At 44.7% G+C, this 20,547-nt stretch overlaps 1 long non-coding RNA gene across 1 annotated transcript in view; it reads left to right on the forward strand.

Annotated features, from left to right (window-relative positions):
• The first annotated feature begins 727 nt into the window (after positions 1-727).
• The window catches only part of LOC118082575 (uncharacterized), a 28,010-nt gene continuing 8,190 nt past the window's right edge, over positions 728-20,547 (forward strand). Inside the window, exon 1 of the long non-coding RNA XR_004692281.2 lies at positions 728-884. This is a non-coding gene — a long non-coding RNA (uncharacterized LOC118082575). The remainder of the gene's footprint in view (positions 885-20,547) is intronic.

A 20,547-nucleotide genomic window follows, 5' to 3' on the forward strand; every position in this document is an offset into this window, starting at 1 on the left:
TTGCTTCGACTCAGACCAACACGGCTACCTACCTGTAACTAATGATATTTGAGTTATTCTGTCTTTGACCCACAAATGACTTAGGCAGATGTGTTTGCATTGGTGGAGCCGGTGCAGGGAACGTATTGTACTGGCAGAGGCACAACAGCATATAGCACAAGGTACCATTTGAACATGTAGCCTGTCAGTCGAAATCTCACTTTAACCAGTTACTAATTGCTCTCATATTTCAAGGGGAAATGGGCATAAATGTTTGGCTCCATTCTGGAATAGATGCAGCTAAGGCGGATTTCTAAGTCCTTGCAGTGGCTTCTCTACAATGACTTCTCTGCAATGCTGAGCCACACATTAGAACACCAGCAAGAAACCTCAGCTCTATGCTGAAAAGGGGCCAGGAATAAACAGGTTGGTTTCTGGTGCTTGTATTGCTTAAACCCCATCAATTCCAGTATGCAAGTTATGCACATGTAACATACACCACTCCTTACATCATCCCTGAGCAAGACCATTTCAGTTTAATGCCGGGACAGCTGTGGCTCAGGTTTCTGGACTGGTAAGGAACCTTCCGTGATGTCAGATTTAAGACTGTTCCCAAGGTTGCCAAAGCCCAAGAGGAAAGAGAAGAAAGAAGTAACTCATGGCACTAGAGTTTCCACCTTAAAGAAAGCAAGAAAAGACTTGGGGGTGGGGTGGGGCAAATCACGCAATCTTGGGATATTCTAAGCCCACAAAAGTGGAGCCTGCAGTTTTTCCTTCTGTAGTTCACTATGAAATTGAGTGGCAATAATTTACGCTGTTCAATATGTCATAAATGGATACGCAACAGACTACACATAGTGGGACTGTACAACCGTCTGTGATCCAGAGAAAAAACATGTGTGCAGGTAGGGAGTTCCTCTTGCAGCTCAAGCTTTACTCACTATTTCTGGCTAACCAGGTTTCCCTGCTAAAGTGATAAGCGCCTGTATTCCATTTAAAACTGGGGCCTGTCTCTTCTGCAGTGGATATTGCTGCAGGCAAAGAAAGAAAGAAAGTTAACAAAGTTTTAGCTTGTATGCAGTTCTCCCATTGCACATGCATTGGATCTTTTCCTTAGTCAAAAGTCCTATTCATTTATATACTGTAGCAATCAATGCACTCCTTTACATGTCTCCTCAGAAGGAAGCCTGAGTTTGATGTGTATAGTTTTGCACTCAGTAGTGAATAGGGGTGGGGAGAGAAGCCACTTAGCTAAGAATGTTGTGGCATCTTTTGAGGAAAAGGGAGCCAACTTGGACTTCCTTCCTTCCTTCCTTCCTTCCTTCCTTCCTTCCTTCCTTCCTTCCTTCCTTCCTTCCTTCCTTCCTTCCTTCCTGAAAACACCTACCATACGGTCTCCAAAACAGAAATCCCACTTTTTCCTACTCTCCTTTAGTGAGGAACCATAATTTCTGTTCTTTCTCCAGCAAATGAAACTGAGAGCCAAATTAGGTAAGATGCCATTCAAGCATTCCCAGTCCAGATCAGGCCTGCCATGCCCAAAAGAGCACAAATTGTTGTGTATCTTCCAATACAAAGAGCAGGCGCAGGGCCTCCTGATATGGACTGCCTTCTACCTCCTAAACTAGTATCAGCTAGTATGGGTCCTTTAAGAGTTGCACCCAGGCAAGGACAAAAGATAGTCAAAACGACACCGGGGGTTGAGTTTTCAGAGAAAGAGTTTAAATCTCTATATATAGAGAGACTCCTGATGACAAGAGTAAAAAGACACTTTTACATGAGGCTTTTTACCCACTCCTTTGTGCTCCCCCCCTCCTCTGTAAGTGTGTGCACGCAAATTGCAAGTCCATATTTCTAAATATTTACAGATTTACTTTATGTTGTTGTTTAGTCATTTAGTCGTGTCTGACTCTTTGTGACCCCCATGGACCATAGCACGCCAGGCACTCCTGTCTTTCACTGCCTCCCGCAGTTTGGTCAGACTCATGGTGGTAGCTTTGAGAACACTGTCCAACCATCTCGTCCTCTGTCATCCCCTTCTCCTTGTGCCCTCAATCTTTCCCAACATCAGGGTCTTTCCCAGGGAGTCTTCTCTTCTCATGAGGTGGCCAAAGTATTGGAGCCTCAACTTCAGGATCTGTCCTTCCAGTGAGCACTCAGGGCTGATTTCCTTCAGAATGGATAGGTTTGATCTTCTTGCAGTCCATGGGACTCTCAAGAGTCTCCTCCAGCACCATAATTCAAAAGCATCAATGCTTTGGCGACCAGCCTTCTTTATGGTCCAGCTCTCACTTCCATACATCACTACTGGGAAAACCATAGCTTTAACTATACGGACCTTTGTAGGCAAGGTGATGTCTCTGCTTTTTAAGATGCTGTCTAGGTTTGTCATTGCTTTTCTCCCAAGAAGCAGGCATCTTTTAATTTCGTGACTGCTGTCACCATCTGCAGTGATCATGGAACCCAAGAAAGTAAAAATCTCTCACTGCCTCCATTTCTTCTCCTTCTATTTGCCAGGAGGTGATGGGACCAGTGGTCATGATCTTAGTTTTTTTGATGTTGAGTTTCAGGCCATATTTTGTGCTCTCCTCTTTCACCCTCATTAAAAGGTTCTTTAATTCCTCCTCACTTTCTGCCATCAAGGTTGTGTCATCAGCATATCTGAGGTTGTTGATATTTCTTCCAGCAATCTTAATTCCGGTCTGGGATTCATCCAGTCCAGCCTTTTGCGTGACGATTTACTTTATATTTCACACCAAATTGGTCACGAGGCACCATTTCCCCATATTAAATGGAAGTTGAATTTGCCAGAGGCCACACAATGGCCATGGTTTGTTTAACTTAACTATGGCATCATTGAACATGTGAACTCACTCAGCAGACCAGCCAGGGACATTTCTCTGCCAACAAATGACAATGACAATCCCTGGTTTGCTGCTGGCCTATGAACCATGGCTTGTTTTAACTATGGTATAAGCATGTTATCATGTCTGATCCTAACACTCTTGCATAATCATTGTTTATGTAGCCACACAATCCCAGACACTCACCAAGCTATAAAGGAAAAAGGCAAGAGCAGCTGGAAACAAGGCAAGCTTTGGCAAAACAAGCCATTATATCTTTTATCATCTGTGATATGGCGTATGGTTTATTGAACAAACTTATTTAAAACAAACCTTGGCTTAGCATTTTGTGCAAATATAGTAGGTAAGTTCATGGCATAAGCAGGGACATGTTCAAATCTAACTCTATTATCACCAAACCATACAGAACTTCACTGAAAGTAACAAAGGAGTAAGGAGCTGTATCATAGACCTACTACTGCTGCCTAGGGAAAATGTATGCCATTAATCTGGGAGAGTGGGAGTGGAGTAAATAAGGACTGAGGCAAGGGAAACTTGCCACTGCTTATTGAAGTCCAACAGGAAACAGACATCCCAGCAAAGACCCAGGAGACACTGTGACCCCAAAGGTAGCTCCTCCTCTTCCTGGTCATTTGCTGAGTCCCAATGCATACCTGGACCTTCTCTAGTTCCTCTGTCCTTCAGTAGTGAAGACCTAAGGTTACTAAACGAGCACTTCTCTGCTATCTCTGGACACCTGATACGGTCTCCATTCTGGGGATGGAGGTGAAGGGGAAGAATCTCAGGTCCAAGGGAAATGTGTGGGGCTGTCAGGACAAAAAATCATCATAGCTTGGTAACTTTGGCTGACCAACTATGACAGCAAGCTCTTCAGGCTCCCTAGAGTCCTGTGGTCTTCCTTGGAGGTCCCTCTGGAGTAGGGGTAGTTGAATCAGCAGCTTTTCATTTCAATTTTCCACATTTTGACATCAGTTTGCAGTTAGGGGTGTTTTTTTGGGGGGGTTAAGAAAAAAATCCTCATGAACTTTTTTGTTAAAAAAAGGTCCTCGTGAAAATTCATTGGCATATTTCTCCTGATATAAACATTTTGTATGCAATTGTGTCCAATAGACACCTTTTTGCAATCAATTTCTCCTAAGATAATGCATTCATGTATGTTATTTTCACCAATATATGCACTTTTATGCACACTTTCTTGTAAAATATACATAGATTAATTAGCTGGGAAACTAAATAAGCGCAAATTTCAAAAAAACAGCTAGCTGTGTTTCAGTTTGTATATTATTTCAGGAACTGTGAATTAGGTAGGTGCTGTTCTGGGTAATGAAATTCTTGCAGATCTATATCCTAACAATTATTTGCCCTAGCAAATGTCTTTTTTTTTTTAAAGAGCAAATTAACTCCACCTTCTCCATATCCAATGCATCTCTAGCATAGAGTTTAGTGGTTTCCAGCCTTTTATCAAAAAAAAGAAAGTGACTGGGATACCAGAAAGTCCTACCCAAAAAATAACTGATGGATTTGAAGGTCTATATCTAAATTTTATTTAAATAAGCTTGGAGGCAAAGGCTCCATAAGAAGCACTCGTATTTCACATGGGGCTGAAGGAACCACAAAAAGTGCACCTCAAGAGGCTGATCACCAGGAATGGAGAAAATGTTCAAAAACAGCCTAGATGCTATATGAGTTTGCTAAGTTGCAAGTAAAGTTCAGTCCAGGGCCGGCCCTATGGCCAGGCTGGGTGGCGCTGGGCACCATGGTGCGGCCTGCATGGGGGGGCGCCGGCCGCTCCGCCACACAGCAGCGCCCTCGGCAGCAGTGCTGCGCGCTAAGCCCGCCCCCCGTCCATTGTGCAGCAGCCCCCTCTGTAGCTGCGGTGCGCACTGAGCCCGCCCGTCGTGCTGGAAAACGGGGCAGCGGGGGGATCCGTCGCACCACGGCGCCAGGGCGCCAGAGGTGCTTAAGACGGCCCTGGTTCAGTCATCAGACATTGTCATGTGGTGAATGGAAGGATCCTGGTGAAGATTACTTTAATTTTATGCAATCATTTTCTTTGGGGAAGGGCTGCAGCTCTGCCTCCAGGCGGTCCTAAGTTTGATCCCTGACAGGGTAGGGCTGGAAGTGTTCCTTGCCCGAAACCTTGGAAAGCTACTGCCACCCAGTATGTGCAATACTGAGTGAGATAGTTCTGACTCAGTACGAGGCAGGTTCCTCTGTCCCTAACACCATCTCCTCCCACCATTTCCAGTGACTCAACTGGCTGTGCAAACAAAAGCTCTTGACTATCCCTCATGATGCCAAACAAACCATAACACACACATGAAGCAATCAAGGAAACAAAGGCAGGGACACTTGGTGCTGGATCTGTAGTAGGAATTGGCCAGGACTGTGGCGCTCCCTAGCCTCCTTAATGAGTTCTGCACAGGAAGGATTCTACAGGAGTACAGGAGGCAACGGGGCAGCGCCCCTGACCCTGCTGCTGAAACTGCATGCCTCCCTCGCACTTGATCTGTATGTGTTGGGTGTGCAGGTCTGCAAGAGAGGATTCAGTGTACAGCCGGATTGCGAATGCAAATTCTGCAGGCTTTCCTGTCCTCTGGAAACTGATGCACATAGAGCTCTACACCTGAAGGCTTCACTTCTGCAGATGTCCATACTTAATGCTAGGTGCTGAAGGGGTAAGGAGATTGCATAGCAGAGCCCCCTTTGCTAAAGGAATGTATGAATGCAGTTTCTGTACCTTCTCGTTATTGGAAAATAATATATATGATAAGAATAATATTGGAGAAAACTGGGTATTGAAACTTGCTTAATCTAAATCATATATCCCAGTTTATAGCAGCCCTTTAAAGTACGCTTCACGCAGAGTATACGCAGTCAGAAGTTGACCTGGCTAAGAAAACACCACCAAGAGCGTAGGGAATTATCTCCCTTATATGAAACCCCTTACTAGCTGCACACTTGTAAAAGTATGCAGATGAAAATACAAACGGTTGGGTTTCTTTAACTGAAAAACAAACTGACTCTAAAGAGACTTTAAACTAAAGATAAACGCTTTCTCTCTTAGCAATGTTATCTACCCACTTTCCAAACCTCCCACAAAACTCCTATTAAACTACCCAAGAATTAACAGCATTCTAGCATTATAACTAAGCAATCATAGTAAGATTCAACTAAGGAATCTCTTAAACTGAGAACAACTGAGAGAGTGATCTACTACGAGATGAATCAAACTGAAAGATCTAACTAAGAGATACAGAAGGCTTTCTGGCAGAGCCTTATATACAAGAAGCAGAGCCCACGCCTGTGAGCAATTAACAGAAACACTGGCACCTGTTTCTCTTAAACAGACAGTATTTACATTAGACCGGCTCTAAAGTAACTTGACTATTCAAAAAATCCAACACTCGTTCCTTCTTCTGAAATTGCAGAGTGGCCTGCTCTCCTAAAATATCGCATGAGTGGGTGCTCTTTTGTGGCGGTCCCTGGGTCCCCTGCCCCTTTGTGCCCTGTTTGACATTGACATTGACTTTGCTTCTAGAAGGCCTTGGTGCACTTCAAAGTGCAGCACTGGTGAGACCCCCACCCACCCACCCACTCACCAGCTTAAAGTGCTGATACATATCAATTAGCATGTGCAAATATGACACAATATTGTGCCTGGGGCAGTTCTCCAAGTCCTTCCGGTACTTAGCAATGCCTCTGCATTAGGTTAAGCTAAGAGATGATGGCTAGCCCAAGGTCTTTCAATGAAAAAGAAAAAGGCCATCCTGCAGAATTTCATCTGTGGCATTGTGGAGCATGTGAAATGGTGACCAGGCTGCTGATACAGGTTTTTTTTTTTTAAATCAAAACAAGCAAGCAAAGCTTTGTAGGGGGCAGTTAAAATGTGTTTGTCTGCTAATAGTAAGCCCCATCTCAAAGAAATTGCTGGATAATTTTTACCCCCAGAGAACTTTGGTGAAATGGTCCCTGCAGAAAAGGTGGAGAATTTTGAGGTTCTGTTAGTATCAAGCTTTCCCCACCTCTCTTGAATAAAAGAATGGTTTCAACTAAAAAACACAGATGTACTGGGTCTCGAGGGGCATGATCTACGATTTGGTTGGCACGCCTATTTAAATTATGATAAGGCAAAAGTACATAAGAGTTTTACGAATCACATAATAAGAAATTCGTTATTCAAAGGATGGGCAAAATATAAAGCCCTGTTGGAACCAAAACCTCCACGTTGGATTTCTCCCTTAGAGGCCAAGGCAGTTAAAAAGAAAAACATGAAAGGAAACTGGTTGACCTACAGTTTTCCCAGTGGAGGTGGGGTTCCCAATATTTTACGATTATTCATCTATTAAATTTATTGGTCATATTTTTTGCCTAGGTAATTCAACCAGCAAAAAAAAGAAAAAAAATCCTACTGTATTAAAACATCCCACCCACAGACCATTAAGAACCAAAGGCCTGGCAAAAAGAGAAGAGGCTTCGTATACAAGTAGGCATGTTCCAGGCATGCATTGGAATGTGCAAGGGGAAGAGAGCTTGCCACTGGGACAACCTCCTCACACTGTGTGTTGGTTCTTTAAACGTCTGGTGCCACAGCCATCCTTTCTGAAAGGGGCAAACATCAAAAACCTACATGTCTTCCACATCATACAGGGCCACACTCAACAGCTACAATGTGCGTAAGAGACACATACTTACCAAGGTTTATGTTAATTTTACAACAACAGTTGTACAATTTTACAACAACTGATCAGTTTTAAAAAGTTTTGGTGGGTGAGTCGTGTGCACAGGGCATATGTAAGAAGGGGAATAATACCCTCCAAACAAATAGGGACATCCTTCTTCTTCTTCTTCTTCTTCTTCTTCTTCTTCTTCTTCTTCTTCTTCTTCTTCTTCTTCTTCGCCCACCCATCTGACTGGGTTGCCCCACTCACTCTAGGTGGCTTCCAACATATATAAAGACATAAGGTAAAGGGACCCCTGACCATTAGGTCCAGTCGTGACCGACTCTGGGGTTGCGCGCTCATCTCGCATTATTGGCCGAGGGAGCCGGCGTATAGCTTCCAGGTCATGTGGCCAGCATGACAAAACCGCTTCTGGCAAACCAGAGCAGCACATGGAAACGCCGTTTACCTTCCCGCTGTAGCGGTTCCTATTTATCTACTTGCATTTTGACGTGCTTTCGAACTGCTAGGTTGGCAGGAGCTGGGACCAAGCAACGGGAGCTCACCCCATCACAGGGATTCGAACCGCCAACCTTCTGATCAGCAAGCCCTAGGCTCAGTGGTTTAACCACAGTGCCACCTGGTTCCCACATATAAAGACATAATAGAACATTAAATGTTAAAAAACTTCCCTGTGCAGGGCTGCCTTCAGATGCCTTCTAAAGTAGGGGTCGGCAAGGCTTACCGGGCATGGGCTGGATCCCTCCCATGGAGATCCTCCGTGGGCCTGGCCGGCGCAGCGAGATGCCAGAAATCGCATCTGCACATGTCCGTGGCGCCAGAAATTGCTTCTGCGCATGACAAGACGCCAAAAACCGCACCTGTGCAGAAGTGATTTCCGGCATCTGGGCATGCGCAGAAGCGATTTCCGGAGCCGCAGAAGAGAGTCCCCACACCGCGCTGCACTGGTTTAGCGCAGCACGCGGGGACTCGCCGAGCGGGCGAGGACGTCCTACCACAGACTCCAACATTTCTCAGATGAAAAAAGGGACATCCTAAGGGAAAGTGGAACAATCTGGGCTCAAATCAGAAACCTGGGCAGCTTCTGTAAATCTAGGACTATACCTGGAAAATAGGAACACTTGGAGGGTCTGTGATGGTGTCATATAGATGCCCCATAAAAAGAAACATAGAAAAAATGTCCACAGTAAATGCCTGGTATTATAGAAACCACTTTTTGGCTCTGTCATTCCCAGAGAAAAGAACAGAACCAAAATTTTATTCAAGATAGCAATGATAAACCGGGAGCCAATCAAGTTGTGACCTGGCAGGCTGAATGTAGCATTGGCTAGAGAACAAAGGGGCATTTGAAATGCTAAGTTCTTAGACGGAAAATTGGGAAATATCTCCAGGGGTAGAGAGGAGATGTTAGATGATATAACAGTTGACAGGCATCGTAAAGAAAACAGAAACTGAAGCTCCCTGCAGATGGATCACTTGGTAAAATATTAAACTGTGGAAATGCTAATCTTGTCCTTCATTCTAAATATGAAAATGGATCACATCACTTTTAATGTAGAAAAGGTAACCACTTACCAGGAGGGCTGGATTGAAAGGCCAAGTGAGAGGGGTGACCCAAAATAACTGAAGCAGGTATGTCATACTAAGCCCGCCAACAGGTTGTCTTGTCTGCTTCCAGGTGCACTTTCAATGCGGGGGGAACCATATTACATTACAAAACATTTTCAGGTGCACCGAGTCAATGTGGTGCTGTGGTGAGAGGGACATGCTAGGGCCTGAGACACTAGGCTTCTGATTGCCACTCAACCCAAGCCCACAGGGTGTTTTGGGGTCAGTCATTATCTCTCAGCCTCACCCCCCTCTCACAGGGCTGTTTTGAAGATAAAATGGAGAGGAAGAGAAGTGTGTAGGACTTCTTGAAAGGCTTGGGGAAAAGGTGAGATGGAAATGCAATTAATTAATTAATGAACTCATCATGCTGAGCCTTAGCTGACATGTACTAGCTTAAACTTCAAGGCCGGCTCTAGATAGACCCCCGGTGGCGCAAACTGCTCGAGACTGCCCTGTTAAACTTGCTCCTTCAGGTACTTTTAAGGTTTGGGCTTACCAATGAATCAGGCAATGTAGGCTCTCTTCAGGCCATTGCCTTGCATTGAGAAGAGGTCAAATCAAATCAAATACTTTGATTGGCACCACACTATAAAACATTTCAGGCCACTGGGATAATTAAAAGGACAAGGCTGAAGCTGTTGAGGGTCATAAGATAAGGTTGCCAGATTTTTTTCCAATGAATCTGGGGACACTTGTCCACTTCAATGGATTTTGTCGGGGGACTGATTTGTAAATCCGGGGACTGTCCCCGGGAAACGGGGATGCCTGGTAACCTTATCATAAGGTCACACTGTGATCGTGTGCACTTAGATATTCTGCTATGCCCTGTCTGTTCCCCGAAAGGATGGTTCGTTGGTAAAATTTGGCTAAAAAGGAAGCTACTAAAGCAGTGATATCTTTGTCCCGATCTGCCAAGAAAAGCCTCATTTGATTTCTTCTCAGTGTTATAGGTTGGAGGTCCAACATTTTGCTCAACATCAGTTGGCGAGGTCTACTGTGTAGAGAGCAATCTAAGAGAATGTGGTCCATTGAACCAGGTACTTCTTGGTTGCAGGCACACAACCGGGCTTGATATGGGGTATGTGAGAATCTACCTTTGGTCACTGCCGAGGGGAAGGAATTTAATCTCACGAAAATAAAGGCTCTTCAGTGGGAAGGGAGTAGTAGATCCTTCAGATATTTGGCACAGTTTCCGTAGGGTGTTGTAATACCCAAGGCGTCCGGAGAACAGGATTTCAGAGTATGAGGTAACAAGTGCTGTCTTTCGTGGTCATAGAGATGAGGTTCTTAGGCTACTGAAAAGGCTCTGAGAAGGCATAGAAAACGCACAGAAGTCTCTGTAGTGTCCAAGGTGTTTCCTTCATTCTGGAATCTACTCTTATACACTAAACCTGTAGAATATGCAAAGCTGTTTCTCTTGAACATGTTCATCAAGAGACCTTATTAAAGTGAGTCTCATTTTCTGCCATCATGCCTGAGATGTTTACTGTGATGATGTTCAGTTTCAGTTAAGCAAATACCACAAACATTCCCACCCCACCCCCGAGAATAGACCCAGGCTGTATTTTTATGCACCTGAACCATTCTGACATGCTTTCATTAGTTTCATTTTGCACTCTCAAGGACTAGATGCTTTCAGAAACTTGAGAGACATTCTCTAGATTCTAATGAGTTTTGCATTCTGCTTTGTCTGTATCTGTTTTTTAAGGTTAGTGCTATTTTTTGGGGGGGGGGAGGTGGAATAGGCATGTGTGCATGCAAAGTATCTGTGCCTGGCTGAGGGAGGATGAATTTCTGCATTTCTGCCAAACAGAATATGGTCAGGATGAGGAATCAACAATGAGTTATTCCTGTTAGGTGGAATGTACAATGTAGCTTAACTAAATGTTATGATGATATGTTCCCAGGGTGGGGTGCAAATATGCTCAAACAAAGGAACCTGACACAGTTCTTAAACAGAAGGCAGAGTTACCTTACACTGTCATAAAAAAAAACTAGCCAGTACTTGGTAGGGAGGAATACTTAAGAACCTGAGACCAGTTTTTCATTCACACTTAAAAACACTTGACATTTTAATGAGCAGATGGTGGATAAAGAACCTTGTCAGATTCTACACCCCAAAGAGAACAGGAAATGGCATATGAGGGTTTCTAACATGACAGAGAAATGCTTACATGAGTTGAAAATTAAGGGATTGGGTCTTATTGAGTGGTGATCTTATATTATAAAAATTGATTAAGCACTAATTAGACATTTTGAAGAGTAAAAGAAGATTGGGCTCAATCCTATCCTGCCATAAATCTCCTTTATGCTGCTCCTTACAATTTAGGCAGTCTCAATCATGTTGTTATGGGATTTCTTTGTCTATGCAAGGTTTACTACAAAGGGGGGGGGGCGAAGAAGATTAATTTAAGAACTAAGTAGTGGATTTGAGAACAAACTGGAAGAAGTGGTTCGGCCAGAACATGGAAGGGTGATAGATAAATCATGCTTTCCTATCGAACCAATAAGGGAAAACTTATTTATTTATTTTTAAAAGAAAGATATAGAACAAGTGGATGAAGTGCATGAACAACTGTTGTAGTTTGGAATAAGGGATGTCTGCTATTATTATTGAGCAGTGCTTTTTTTCTTAAAAAAACACGTTTGGGGTACTCTCATTTCCCTGCTCATATTGAAATACTGTCCCCCAATGAGGCAAAACTTAGATTCACAAAATGTTTATGCGTACCCATGCATCCCCCCAGAAAAAAGCACTGTTATTGAGGCTTGAGGCTCTGATGAAAAAAGAAAAGAAAAAAGGAATCTGAACATCTTAACCAGGATCATTGAATTGGCTGGCCTTTAAGGTTTAGGAAAATAGAGTAAGAATGTCAAAAACAGCAAACCTTCCAAGTGTCGGGGCTACCACAGAAAAGACTCTGTTTCATACGTAGCAGCCTATTAGGTGGGTTCACAAATGGAATCTCCATGGCCAATATTAAGGGCCAAGAAGACTCATATAGGTGTAGGCTACCCTACAAGCAAAAAGGTTTACAAAGCTATTGTACTACCAACCTTACTGTATGCTTGTGAAACATGGGCCACTTACAAACGCCATCTCCAACTCCTCGAAAGATTCCATCAACGGTGTCTCCGAAAAATTGTACACAGCACTTGGGAAGACAGATATTAGGCGAACTAATATCAGTGTACTGGAAGAAGCAAAGATCACCAGTGTCGAAGCAATGATTATTCAACATCAACTTTGTTGGACTGGTCATGTTGTGCAGATGCCTGATTATCGTCTTCCAAAGCAACTACTCTATTCCGAACTTAGAAATGGAAACCGTAATGCCAATGGTCAACAAAAGAGGTTTAAAGACTGTCTCAAGGCAAATTTTTAAAAATGTAGTATAAACACCGACAACTGGGAAACACTGGCTTGCGAGCACTCAAATTGGAGAACAGCCTTGACCAAAGGTGTCATGCGCTTTGAAGACACTCAAACTCAGAACGCAAGGGAGAAACATGCTAAGCGGAAGGCACACTTGGCAAATCCACACCGCGATCAACTCCCACCCAGAAACCAATGTCCCCACTGTGGAAGGACGTGTGGATCCAGAATTAGCCTCCACAGTCACTTACGGACTCATTGTTAAAACCGTGCTTATGGAAGACAATCTTACTTGGCTATGAGTGATCGAAGAAGAAGAAGAAGAAGAAGAAGAAGAAGAAGAAGAAGAAGAAGAAGACAAGCAGCCTAGACCCAATCCAGTTACGGCTTTAAAGATAACAACCAACATTATGAATTGGGCCCAGGGACATTTTACCAGGAACAAATGTTTTTCCCAGCTTAAGAGATTTGAAACTGTTGGCCAACCAAATTTCCCTTCCAAATGCAGCCTTTCAAAATAAATCTGCACATGCCCTCCTCATACTACAGACAGGTGATTTGTCTGTAGCATTTCAATTATGCATAGCTTAATTATTTGTCAACTAATTACCTTCTTGAATATCCCCAGGTAACAGGAGAGTTGGCTTCCCTTTGCTCATTGGGCCATGAAGGAAAGTAGTTCAATAGCACATCCTTTCTGGTACCTTCCAGACAAAGGACCTTTTGATGAAGGAAACTTAAGAAATTTCCTGAATGAAATGACATTAACATAGGACAACCTGGACTAGCTCTAAAAGCAATAATGAACATGTAACATTCATTATGGGGGCTTGCTCCTATGAAAGAGAAGCAATTGATTGGTGGTTCTTTTATTATTATTGCATGTTTAGTCTAAATCTGTTTAAGTCAGGAAGAGGTGAAAGGATTGAAGGTTAATCCTGAAAGTAGCCTATAATTGTTATTTTGATCCTGAATGCTCAGGCAGCAAATATGAATATTTGGCCGTGTATTAAAAAACAAAATTCAAAAGAGAAATATTCAGTGGTGGAGGTGTGAGCTGAACTATTCTCACAAGTTTCTGGAAGCCTAAACTTGGTGTGACAGAAATGTATTTCAGGGACCGGTGAACTGCATCAGTCATAATCCAGAACGGGGGCTCCCAAGTCACAGCTGGGGTTGACAGCTGCCAGACGGCCAAACTACATGTTATATTGTTGTTGTTGTTCAGTCGTTTAGTCGTGTCTGACCCCATGGACCATAGCACGCCAGGCACTCCTGTCTTGCACTGCCTCCCGCAGTTTGGTCAAACTCGTGTTCGTAGCTTCGAGAACAGAGTCCAACCATCTCGTCCTCTGTCGTCCCCTTCTCCTAGTGCCCTCAATCTTTCCCAACATCAGGGTCTTTTCCAAGGATTCTTCTCTTCTCATGAGGTGGCCAAAGTATTGGAGCCTCAGCTTCACGATCTGTCCTTCCAGTGAGCACTCAGGGCTGATTTCCTTCAGAATGGATAGGTTTGATCTTCTTGCAGTCCATGGGACTCTCAAGAGTCTCCTCCAGCACCATAATTCAAAAGCATCAATTCTTCGGCGATCAGCCTTCTTTATGGTCCAGCTCTCACTTCCATACATCACTACTGGGAAAACCATAGCTTTAACTATACGGACCTTTGTAGGCAAGGTGATGTCTTAGTCAAGGCTTTTTAAAACCTTTTTTAGTGCTGCCTCTTTAATTTTGTACAAAAAGGCACTGGTGGGGGCTTGATCCAGAACCTGGACTGCATATGGAAACCGCAGGCTCTTTCCCCTTCAAAATAAAAGTGGTAGTGTTATGCATACTTTTTTAAAAAAAAGTATGGCGACATTTGGCCCAGAGACTTCCACCAGAATGACCACCAAACACCACCCTAGTTTGTAAAAAGCCTTCAGATAGGTACACAGTCCTGGGTGTTGGTGGCAATCCAAGGGCAAGTGGGTGCCATGGAGACAGTCCCATATTTCCCCCTCTTTTCTTCCTAATATGACAAGATGTAGGGTGTCATTGCTCTAAAGACTTCACTCACTGATATTACCCAATTAGGGGGATATAATGGAGTATCCTGGAAAGGGGTGGGGGTGGCTGGCATCTGAGCATGAGCCTCCCACAATGCAAGATCATCGCCCTTATTATTGCAAGTGTCACTTGTGTGCTTTGCTGACAAAGATACAAGCAGAACATACCGGAGGCATGCTCTTACTGGAGAGCCAGTGTGGTGTAGTGGTTAAGAGCGGTGGACTCGTAATCTGGTGAATCGGGTTCGCGTCTCCGCTCCTCCACATGCAGCTGCTGGGTGACCTTGGGCTAGTCACACTTCTCTGAAGTCTCTCAGCTCAGCTCACAGAGTGTTTGTTGTGGGAGAGGAAGGGAAAGGAGAATGTTAGCTGCTTTGAGACTCCTTCGGGTAGTGATAAAGTGACATATCAAATCCAAACTCCTCCTCCTCCTCTTCTTCTTCTTCTTCTTCTTCTTCTTCTTCTTCTTCTTCTTCTTCCAGAAGGGCTGCATCCGTTTCTCAGAGAGAACACACCTGCACCACCAGCCACCTCACAATAAATACTCTTGCTGTGAAACTGCCTCTAGTTTATGGTTATTAGATTTTTTTCAAGGAATCCGGGGACACTTTTAAAAAAAATTTTTTCCATACTTTATTATTTTAGGAAAGGGTTGCCCAGAGTTCTTGACCTTTTTGGGGGGAGGACCCCAAAGTTGTCGGGCATACACCTCGACACAAGGCAGGTGAAGAAGCCCATCTACAAACACACAAATGCCCTCCCCCCCAAAAAAGAGGTGGGTGAGGTGGGGAGAGAGAGAGATCGAGTAAAGGCACTCGCTGGTCTTGGAAAAACACGCAGAAAAACACACACACAAGGCTCCATCTCTCTCTCTGTCTCGCAATGCAGCACAGCTCTTTTCTAGGCCTCTCCTCTTCTTCACCGCCTCAGCACCTTGCTCACCCCTCCCCCCAACTCGGGCACGCAGAGCCCTCAGCAGAAGAGTGCCATGGGCTCTTCTTCTGCGGGCGGCTCTGTGCAAGTTTGGGGTGAGCGTTGATCAAAGAAGCAAGCCAGAAGGAAGCTCTCTGGCTCGCGCCTCGGATTGGCTGGCTGGAATTTTGACGTGGCCAGGACCTCCGGTGCTGCTCACTGCCATGGCACCCGCCATGCTGCCTCGCCGGAAGTCCCCAGGCATAAATCAGGGGATATCTGGTAACCCTACTCTAGTTTGTTTCTCTTCCAGCCCCTATAGCTCTGAGATCTGTCTGTCATTTCTCTAAACTCTGATGGGTACTATATTCCAGAGCAGGCATCCCCAAACTGTGGCCCTCCAGATGTTTTGGCCTACAACTCCCATGATCCCTAGCTAACAGGACCAGTGGTCAGGGGAGATGGGAATTGTAGTCCAAAACATCTGGAGGGCCGAAGTTTGGGGATACCTGTTCCAGAGGCTGGAGAAACTGCTTTTCAGGCTACAGGAGCACATTTCCCGCCGTTAAAGGCTCTTTGGTTTAAATCCCTGGCCGTTTACAGAGATGGAATGATCAAACTCACAACAATATATTCACTTACATATTTATGGGGTACCAGCTGCTATATTATTCCTCAATGTGATTGTATCAGTACCACTTATTTTGATGCCCTTGAAAGTGTTGCCCTCAAGCTCGCTGCACAGTAGATCTGCAACCAGAAACTAGGACCGTGCTTCTGATAGGATAGATTCTGCTGAGAAATTTTGCTTGTGGGAGAAAAGTCAAGCTAAGCCATCCCATACCCATGAGATTTGCACTGCCGAAATCACAAACATCTAATGGAGCAACAAATGCCTCACTTGCTCTTATGCCTGCAGCTGACCACATCTAGCTTTCCTAAGAGACATTGCAGCAAAAAATAGAAATTACTGGGGGGAAATGTATAAGGTTCTCAGAGGAAAGGGAAACTTCTGATAGCTAAACCTTTGAGTAAATGAACATAACCATCAATCACAGTATGAGAGATATTGAGATGCATTTTGAAGACATTGATTTCATACCATCTTTACATATAGCTGTTTCTCGTTTTAGGCTTCACAGAAATTAAACAATGTGTGTTCTGGATCCAAGATACAAACTTGCTATTTTTGGACGCTTTAGTAGGAGGAAACGGATATGTATTTCAGAATTTAAGGGCCTTATAATTCATTTTAGGGCTGCTTGTGGTTAATTCTTAAATGCTAATTCCAAAAAGAAAACGTTAGAGGGTTTCTCAGGAAATCAATACTTTATTATACAATAATTGCATCGGCAAGTTTAATGTTCAGAAAGGACAGGAAGGGTTTGGTAAGGTCAACAGACACAAACGGTGGTCCTATGACCTGGAGAAACGGAGGCCTGGAAAAGTAGCTAGATGTCATTAAAATATTTTCCCCAAGTACAACCTTTATTATGGAAACCAAACTACTAGTACATCTCTCTGGATAACACTTTGGCCCAGAAACAGATAATAAACCTAACCACAGTGTCTCAACTGAAACGACTGCTTAGTTAGTTGGCCAAGAGCTTTGATTATTCATTTGTTTAACTGAGCGATTTGTTTCTCTTAGGGACAGTAATTAAATTTCTTTGTCCTCCCAAATCTTCCTCTGGCTCATTCCCCAGTTGTTCCAGCTTCCAACATAGGAATCGGTGGAGACCCAATGATAGGGCTATATACCCTGGAGGCTGAATTGAGCTGAAAAACCATTCTTCCAAGAATTTCTGGGTCATTGTCTAATTGATAGCAGTATTGGCATGTTTCATATTCCAGCATGTTCCAGCTCCACAGGCAGTTCTGATTCGTAACCCAGCCATGTGTGACTCCTGTAGGCAGTATATTGGAACCCAAAACAACTCTGCCATGTGAACCTAAAAATGGTTCAGGCCCAAGAATATTGCAATATGCACAGAGAAAACCGGCACCACATCCATCAGGTTTTGAAAGGAGCACCCAGCAAGCAAATGATTTGTACTGCTGCAGTATGCTAAAAGGCACCAGAGCTTGTTTTCAGGAACTGTCTTCCCATGAAGCATAGATATGTACGTGCAGAGATACACACACGCCCCAACACACCTCTTTCGCTTACAAAGGAGACTCACTGCATGTTCCAGCACATACTGGGAAAGCATTTCGGGGAACTGGCCTGGTGCTCTGCACGACATGATAAGCCACAGTGACAAGACAGAAGTACTGTTTGTGGGGGACAGGAGGCGGGCAGGTGTGGAGGATTCCCTGGTTCTGAATAGAGCAACTGTGCCCCTGAAGGACCAGGTGTGCAGCCTGGGAGTCATTTTGGACTCTCAGCTGTCCATGGAGGCGCAGGTCAATTCTGTGTCTATCAGCTCCATCTGTTACGCAGGCTGAGACCCTACCTGCCTGCAGACTGTCTAGCCAGAGTGGTGCATGCTCTAGTTATCTTTCGCTTGGACTACTGCAATGCGCTCTACGTGGGGCTACCTTTGAAGGTGACTTGGAAACTACAACTAATCCAGAATGCGGCAGCTAGACTGGTGACTGGGAGCGGCCGCCGAGACCACATAACACCGGTCTTGAAAGATCTACATTGGCTCCCAGTACGTTTCCGAGCACAATTCAAAGTGTTGGTGCTGACCTTTAAAGCCCTAAATGGCCTCGGTCCAGTATACCTGAAGGAGCGTCTCCACCTCCATCATTCTGCCCAGACACTGAGGTCCAGCACCGAGAGCCTTCTGGCGGTTCCCTCGTTGTGAGAAACCAAGTTGCAGGGAACTAGGCAGAGGGCCTTCTCGGTGGTGGTGCCTGCCCTGTGGAACGCCCTCCCAACAGATGTCAAAAAGTAAAACAACTATCAGACTTTTAGAAGACATCTGAAGGCAGCCCTGTTCAGGGAGGCTTTTAATGTTTAATAGATTACTGTGTTCTATTTTTCTGTTGGAAGCCGCCCAGAGTGGCTGGGGAGACCCAGCCAGATGGGCAGGGTATAAATAATAAATTATTATTATTATTATTATTATTATTATTATTATTATTATTATTATTTGTCTTAAACCATAGTTTAATCAGGATCATGCCTCTCTCCTCCCACACAGCTTCACTCACCCACTAATTAGCAGTGCTTGCGTGGCTCAAACAAGCCATGCTGTGGTTTATTGTGACATGCAAACCCCAAACATGGTTTGCTTGCTTCTTCTCATAGTCTAGAGGTGGTCGGCCAGGAATGTGCTCATGTTATTCTTTTTACTTAATATATATATATATATATTATACTGTTCTACAACAAACCTGCGCATACCCCCCCCCAAGCAAATGTACTTAGCATCTGGATAGCAGATGCAAATTTCATTTTACTCCTTTAGTCAAGGTGATTCGAGTGAGTTTAAAATATGAAGCCGCTTGCGCTCAGAGTATTTTGTTCTTTTTGGGGTTGGCAAACTGTTTTCTTCGTTGCTCTAATATCAGGGAAGGTAATGTATGTGTAAAACATTGGCATGCCAGTGGGGGCAGGCAATGGGAAATCTGGATGGTTTTCAGCTTCACACAGCCAACTAAAGGGGTGGTGTCTGTAAGAGCATTCGATGCAGAATCTCAAATCACTTTTCTGCTTAGGAACCACATGTAAGGTCTCTGGAGGAACAGTGGGATTTAACTGTGGCAGGCAGATGATCTCTCACCCCCCCCCCCAATCCGACAAGAGAACCTGATAAACAAATGGTGATACTTTCCAAAACTAGAATATTCTCTCTTAATGCGGACATCTCTTTTAGGTATTATTTATAAAAATATTAACTCTTGAACATTCAAAACGGAGCAGAATCTGTACTTTTCCATGCTGAGGCACCCGAACACCTAGATTAGGCTTTGGTGTTTAACAAAAGGAGTTTTAACAATGGGGGGGAAGGGCAAAAACTTGCCCAGCCTGCAGTCTTGACTAGTTCCTTTGGCTGGTTGGTGGTAGATGACCCTCGGGGTCCCTGCTTACTAATTTACCGCATTTACACAAATCTAAACTCAATTTTCAAAACATTGAAACCAAAAAGTATTTGCTGGCAGCTGTAAATGCACCATCAAATCTAGTGCGCACCCTCATTTTTGCAACGTAGTGCAAAGCTTGCACAGCTGTTTGTTGCAGCAGCCCTAGCTACCGTACAAGCTCCCCAGGTGAATGGTGCCTCTGGGGATGGCCAGGGGGTGCTTCCCAGGCCCCTGTGGGACAGTGGGAGGAGGCCAGCGGTGGAGGAAGCCGCTCCGGCACCTGTGGTGGCGCGCCCATAGGGGTGGGGCAGGGCACACCGCAGGGCCTCCGGAGTCTGCCTGCCTCCTCCCACTCAGCTGCCCTACAGCTGGGAGGGAGGCAGCGGGTGGACCGTTTGGGCAGTGCCAGAGCCTGTGTGGGCCCGATTCACCGTGTCTCTCCCAGGACAGATGCATGGCTTGGGCTCACTGCAGGCCTCGCGGTGACTGCCGGCAGGTATTTTGTCACCCCCTCAGTGGTGACACACGGGTCGGACCGCACCCACAGCACCCCCTTTCTCTGACCTTGAGGAGGCACCAGTCTTTGGGGTTGGGGGGCAGCTCAGAGGCCAGGGGCGGCAGCTGTGGCTGCCCCCATAGGACTCCCAAGGAGAGGGGAGAGGAGGCTGAGGGAACCCTCCACAAGGGAGGGTGTTCAAAAAGGGGTGAGGGGCTGCCAGCTCTGCAGGCAAGGGGTGACACAACTAGACTCCTCAGCCCCACAGGGGTGCTGCAGAAAGAATGTAGTTGGTCAAGGGAGCCGTGGACCCAAAAGGTTGAAAAGATCTGCAATAAAATATGAGGGATAGTTTGTATTACTAATAACCGGCCACACACAGCCTAGAGTACCAGGTGTGTTTGGAGCAATGCAAATGTAATATCATTTTTCTACATATTTCTACATTTATATATGATCATCTCCCCCTTTACAGACCTGTTAGATGATTAAGATCACAGGGAGAGGTTTCACTGGCGGCACTATATTCTGCAGACTGTCATAT

Source organism: Zootoca vivipara, chromosome 3, assembly GCF_963506605.1.
Source record: "Zootoca vivipara chromosome 3, rZooViv1.1, whole genome shotgun sequence".
NCBI lineage: Eukaryota > Metazoa > Chordata > Lepidosauria > Squamata > Lacertidae > Zootoca > Zootoca vivipara.